The sequence below is a fragment of the Camellia sinensis genome, chromosome 7, assembly GCF_055761805.1.
Source record: "Camellia sinensis isolate YWXY chromosome 7, ASM5576180v1, whole genome shotgun sequence".
NCBI classification, from domain to species: domain Eukaryota; kingdom Viridiplantae; phylum Streptophyta; class Magnoliopsida; order Ericales; family Theaceae; genus Camellia; species Camellia sinensis.
The window spans coordinates 2610079-2616632 of NC_138967.1; the positions used below are offsets into that span (position 1 = coordinate 2610079).

The following is a 6554-nucleotide window of genomic DNA, read 5'->3' on the forward strand; positions in this document are numbered from 1 at the left end:
CTTTTCATTGTAGGATGAAGCACATTCAGTTGTGGTACCATTTCATTCGTTCACTTGTAGATAATGAAGTATTATCTCTTGAGAAGATTTGTGGTGGTGAGAATCTAGTAGATATGTTGACCAAGACTATCACCATTGACAAACTGAAGTTGTGTGCAACTTTAGTTGGCCTTCAAGTTTGATGGAGGAAGATCAAGTTGTTACTACATTCCTCTATGTGATGAAGATGATGAAGAGCTTGTGTTATCAGATTCCAAGTGGGAGATTGTTAGCTCTGTGGACCTTGATAAGCCTGGGTCCAATGGGGGGTTTGGCGAGCCTCTCCCCAAAAGGAAGAGGGTCCGAGGGCACCTAATTCTATACTTATAAATAGATGAAGGAGGCGCATCTTTTAGGTTAGGAAGAGTTAATTCCTAACAAAACCATCATGCATGACTTACTTCTCCCTTCTCCACACTCTTTATCCACGGCCGAAGTCTACTCCATGTCCATGGCAGCAAAATTGGCTTTTTTGGGAATTAGCAAAATGGGCTTTCTAGGAGTCATCACTTGCATCACCATTCTTTAAAATAATTTGGCTCCTTCTCAAGCTCTTTGCTAAACCCTCTATCAATCTTGTTCCAAAATTCAACAAACTTAATAGCAATGTGGGCAGGGTAGTGATCAAGAGCGTGATCTAAATTAGGTTGTTCGTGATTAATAACTTGAGATGTGAAGTTGCATTCTTCCTTGATTGGATATTCCTTGGAATTTGATGCAACATACCCACCTTGAGATCCTTAGCAGCAAAATTCTTCACATTGAACCTCACATTGTTGTCATGTGGAAGAACCTTGCTGGAGAGCCTCATGATGCATCTACTGAGGCTTGACTTCAGTTGTTAGGCTAGAGGGGCTTGAGGATGTTAGTCTCCACATGTCGCACGGGGACAATTCAAATGCCTCAAATCTTTTACACATCCTGAATCATGTCAAAGGCCCTAAGCAAAGTTTGGGCCTTTGTACCAATAAGGAAGGTAGACCTCTTAATCATGTTGTCACTTTCAAATCCAGAGATAGGTACGAAAAGGATCTTATCAGGGTTGCATCTTACCTTCTTCAACTAGGATGAGACCTTAACAATGTTATCATTCCTTGCCTTGGAATACTGAGGCTGTGGCATCCATCTACAAGATTGAAAGGATATATATATATATATATATATTTACATCCCACTTGCAATAATCTGAGAAGGAAAATGATATGCAAGCCCATTTTTTTTAGACCCAATAATAAGTAAAAGATATGATTGGCTAATGATTAGAGAAAACATGAGAGAGAGAGAGAGAGAGAGAGAGAGAGTTGCCTTAGTTATTCTAATAGATTGTCACATCATTAGATTTAAATAGTGACTCTAATTTTTGGGTCTGAATAGCACTACTCATCTCATAAATACTAGACTACCCTTCAAATAGAGGACCTAATCAAGTGTAATGGTGGGACGAATGATTGACAATGAATTCCCAAACATTCAAATATTCATGAAGTAATAAAAAATGGAATCATCATTTTAAATTTACCATTAATGTTTCGTCATCATTTCAAATGCTAAAATAGATTTCAAAATTTAAAATAAGGGGAAATAGGATTCAGTGGGTGCAGGGAAAGTAAATTATTGGACAGTGGGAGATTTTCTAAAATTTCAAGACATGTGAGAAGATTGGTTTAATTTACAAAAAGGTAGGAATGATGCTTCCAGGCCCCATCTCCAACTCTTTCTTTCTCTCACTCTCTTGTGTGGATTTACACCACACCCATGCCCAATCTAGGCTCTGCCTTGTCATCTCTTTAATCAACCACCAAGATACATTTTTTCTCAGCAAATTATGAAGGAGAACCGACCCAGTACTTGTGTCACGACCCAAACCCGCCCCTATGGGTTTAGCACCGTAACCGGCCAGTAATCTGAGATTACCGAATGCCTGCTTAACAGTAAAACAGTAATACAGAGTACAGGGGCTGGCGGAAGCCAAAACAGTAATTAAAAGATGTCCAATGAGCTGCGACAGTCTGTATGCAAAAAGATTTTTCATAACATGTTCATATTCGAAACAAAACAGTATGTACATACATCATATACAGATATTCAAGTTAGGGACCAAATCCCCACCATAACAGTACAGTACAGGTACACATATCATTCAGTCTATACAGTATTACAAAACCAGATACAAAGGGGGAAACTAAAACACCCCAAAAAGCCCTAGCTTGAAGGACTTGGAACCTCGCAGTGAGGCACGTTGGTTGGCTTGACAAAAAGGGAGTTTAAACTCCACGGCCCTCGCTCGGATCCGGTGTCTGGACACCTACATCTATATATAAACAATAAGCTAAAGCCTAGTGAATAACATATGCGTAAAGAGATTAAGAATGAATGTCCTTTCAGTATTGAAAACAGTCATTTATCAGTATATCAGTCATTCAGTTTGTGGCTCATATTTCATGCCATAACAGTCAATTAGAAACTATAATAGTCATATGTGGTACATCCAATAGCAAAACAGTACAATATGTCTTAACAGACCGAACAGTCAGTTGATGGCCATCATATCAGTAAATAGTAGTGGTTCCAAACATGGGAACCGACAGAGATCTCTGTAACAGTAGCAGTAATAGTTCAGTAATAGAAATTGCTATGGATGCCACGAATACAGTTCACAAATCGGACAAACATTCATTTAGTAAACAGTGTCATTTCATAAAGCAGTATAGTCATTTGTTCAGAAAATAATCTCAACTGAATATATCTTTACAACATAGTTACTCACAGAGTTCTGGGCTACAGATAAGCTAGTACGCGTCCTCGGATACCAACCCTACACAATTACAGAACGAACACACACTAAGCTACACAGTTGGAAAATAATAACTCAATCCCTAATTTGCCTCAGTGTGGTTCTACATCAATATCCTCATTAAGATGCCTTAAACTAGGCCTAGGAATGCTTAGGATGGAATGAGGATGCAAAGATGCACTTTAAAACACTTTTTACAATTTTCAGAAAATAGGGGTCTCGCTCGAGCGTGGCTTTCTACGCTCGAGCGGACATACAGACAAATGAGCTCCGCTCGAGCATGACTTTCGTCACTCAAGCAGATTGTAAGCAACAATAACAAAAATCACGCTCGACGGGCGCTCGATCCACGCTCGAGCGTGAGACACAAGTCCTCGCTTGAGCGTGAACTCTCTCGCTCGAGCGGACTGTAAACACATGCAAAGTACTGGATACACACATTTCATGCTCGAGCGTGACTTTTCCCGCTCAAGCGGACTACATGAACTCAGAGTTCTCGCTCGAGCGTGGGTCCAAAATCTAGAATTTCCAGATTTGAACCTCAAGCTCAAAACTCAACTTTAAATCATCAAATTCGATCCTCTTGGGCTAATTTTCTAGAAAACACTTGCAAACTCATAATATGACATGTTTCAAAGATCAATTTGAGAAATCAAAGCCCAAGGGTAGTTCAATTAGACACAATTTTCAAATAAACTTCAAGAACATGAAGAACAATGCAAATTCAACACATGCAAGGGTTCCTTGAAACTCCAATGTTCTAAGACAAGATCAAATGCAAGATTTAACTTCAAAACATGGTGAGTTCATGGACTATAACAAAAATGTGGACATGCATGCAAGAATTTCTATGAAAACAACTTCAAACTTCCATATAAGGACATGCATGCATGGATTAAACTTCAATTCAACATTCTTAGACCAAAACTTGACTTAGATCGCTAAACTCCCATGAACCATGCAAGACAATACATAAATACATCAATGAGAGGTTGAATTCTCTACCTTAAACCTTGTATTTCAAGTGTAGAAGCTCAACTATGCAATTTGCCTTCAAATCTCTTAATCTCCAAGCCAAAACAAGATGAAACCACTCTAACTCCTAACTCTCTCTCTCTAGTCGGCTAGCTCTGGATGGAAAAGGGTGAGATGGTGTTTGTAATGCAACAATTGAGTCCAAGTCAAAGTTGTAGGAAATGGCCACTTAATGGCAAAAGGGTAAATAAAGCCAACTATGTAATTTAACATTATTAAATCTAATTTAATCATACCAAATCACATTTCAATTAAATATACCATAAAATCACATAAATGCTAATTAACATAAATCACTAATCAATTTCAAATTCGGTCGCCGATAAGGCCTTCAATTTGCAGTTTAAAACATAATATATGGACAGATCATTTAACAGTCAGACAGATAGGCATGCATTTAAACTAACACACTCAATCAATTAGCTCAGAATTTCAATCAATTCAATTACTTATCATGATCCGTCTCAGTTTAGCAGTAATCAGTGGTGTTATCAGTAAACAGTAGTGAGGGTTGTCACAACTTGCTCACTCATTCCCTCTCAAGACTTTATCATATTAAACAATCTGTCAATGGCTTAATATGCAGGTACCTTAGAAAGTCTAATCCATTTTCATCGTGAATCCTACCACTCGACAAATTGTTACCCTTCCTTCACCAGGTTTACTTACTGATGATGCTAATTCTACTTGTGATCTAGAATTGTCATTTGGGTTTGATGCTTCTACCAAGTAATACGAAGTGTTGTTCATAAACTTTGTACACATCGAGGTGGAGGGGGGGTGTTATGACTACTTAGATTACAAGTGTGAAATTTTCATTTTGGGTAGACATTCATGGAGAGAGATTGACAGTCTTTCTGTTCCTGGGCACTATGAATTTAGTATGGTGGTTGTTGTGTTAATATAGTCATACATTGGAGAAATACAAGTTATTATATACCAAAACCTTTTCCTCCTATGTATTCAGATGTCATAGTAACATTTGAACTGAAAAATGAGATATTTCAATTGATTCCATTCCCTAGGGGACCTTCACGCATGCTTTGTCTACGAGAAATTAGTGGCCATTTGGTAGCATGTGGTGAATACACAGAAGATGGTTGGGAGGAGCTTTGGATTTTGCAGGACTATGTGTAGACGCGCCCGCGTGGGGGGCTTCGCTACTATAGTTCGGACTCTCGATTTTGTTGTCGCGGTTCTTAATCTGAACCAAAGAGTCCAAATCTGGCAAATCGTTTTGAGAAACAGATTTTTTGAAAAAGTAGTGCTAAACATGGACTGCTTTGCCAGATATAGAGTCGCCACCTAAATATTTTTTAATGGGGAAATTTAGGAAACCTTGACTCGGTGCCGAAGGCCACATGTCCGTCATCACCGGAGTTGTCTCGGCTCGGGAGCTTGGGTACGATCGGGGAAGGTCAGCTATGAGCACCCCCTTTCACCCAGTCCGAAGACCGGCCTCTACTAACTATGATATCCGTTTTTGAAAACATTATGTGTTCTTATTCCATTTATTAGCCTAGAATTACTATATTATGCGCGCAACAAACAAGTATAGACTAGATTGCCTAATTTGGAAATAAGCATTGCATATCCGTTTGTTTTGAAAAGTGCTTTGGAATTTGCTACTCGCAAGTAGACTAAAACACGGATTTCAATGAGTTCTTCCAACTCAAACAATCCAACCTTCACCCACAGGCATTCAATCAGTTTATCAGATAAGCATTTAGCCACATGGCAAGCATACTGTCATGGCAACACTCACACGCATGCGGGATGCTAAAGCAAAAATACTTACATCGTACTCCGTGCCAAAATAATAAACTAGTTAGCAAACATGCATGTCCTAGTTCATGTTAAATTGCCTAATGCAACACATACAGGATGCAATTAGATAGACTCGGCTAACCTAAGCATGGCATATGAAATGCGATCAATTTGATGCACGTATTCAATTTGGAACTGAAATACAAATGCAGTTAGCATGATGTACCGAGCCCAATGCATGCAATACAAATGCATGGATGCACGCATGCATAGCATAAGGTATGCTAAATTAAATATGCCCTATTCTACCATCATAAGCGGGTAAATAAAAGGGAGGGAAGACGTGGGGTTGGAAGACATACACACACTCACACACACTTATTACACAATTGCCCTCACTTGGAGGATACAAATAAATATTACAGTCCCAAATAATAAGCAAATAAAATTATTACAGAATTTCTAATTAATTAAAAAGAAAGAATGCAAAAAAAGAAGAGGGTGGCCGCAGCCTCTGCCTCGGGATGCGTGAATGATGCGTGCTCGAAACCCGGCTCGCCTGAAAAACCCGTACCATATCTCTGCCACCTCTGTTTACACTGCCCTGTCTTTCTGAAAATCGCCAAAACCCTAGGACAGGTTCCTTGAATGTTGCAGAGTACCACCGGCTTAACAGAATTTCCACCGGCATTCCAAGATTTCCATCGGCACTGTTTTGATTTATCGGCCATTCAAAGATTGCCGGCCGGCACTGAATTCTGCCGGTCGGCAGAAACTTCCTGCAGAAGACAGTTTTGACAGCAAACAGAGAACAGACAGTGCATGGTATGGGGTTTTCGGGCACATGTGAGCATGGTCATGCTTCCTATCATGCTTTGAACTCAAGGAAGTATGACCTTCGATCCTCGAGCCATCAATG

General features: G+C 39.4%; 1 pseudogene; it reads right to left on the reverse strand.

Annotated features, from left to right (window-relative positions):
• Positions 1 to 554: 554 nt before the first annotated feature.
• On the reverse strand, positions 555 to 1161 carry LOC114257833 (elongation factor 1-alpha pseudogene; annotated as a pseudogene).
• Positions 1162 to 6554: the final 5393 nt, after the last annotated feature.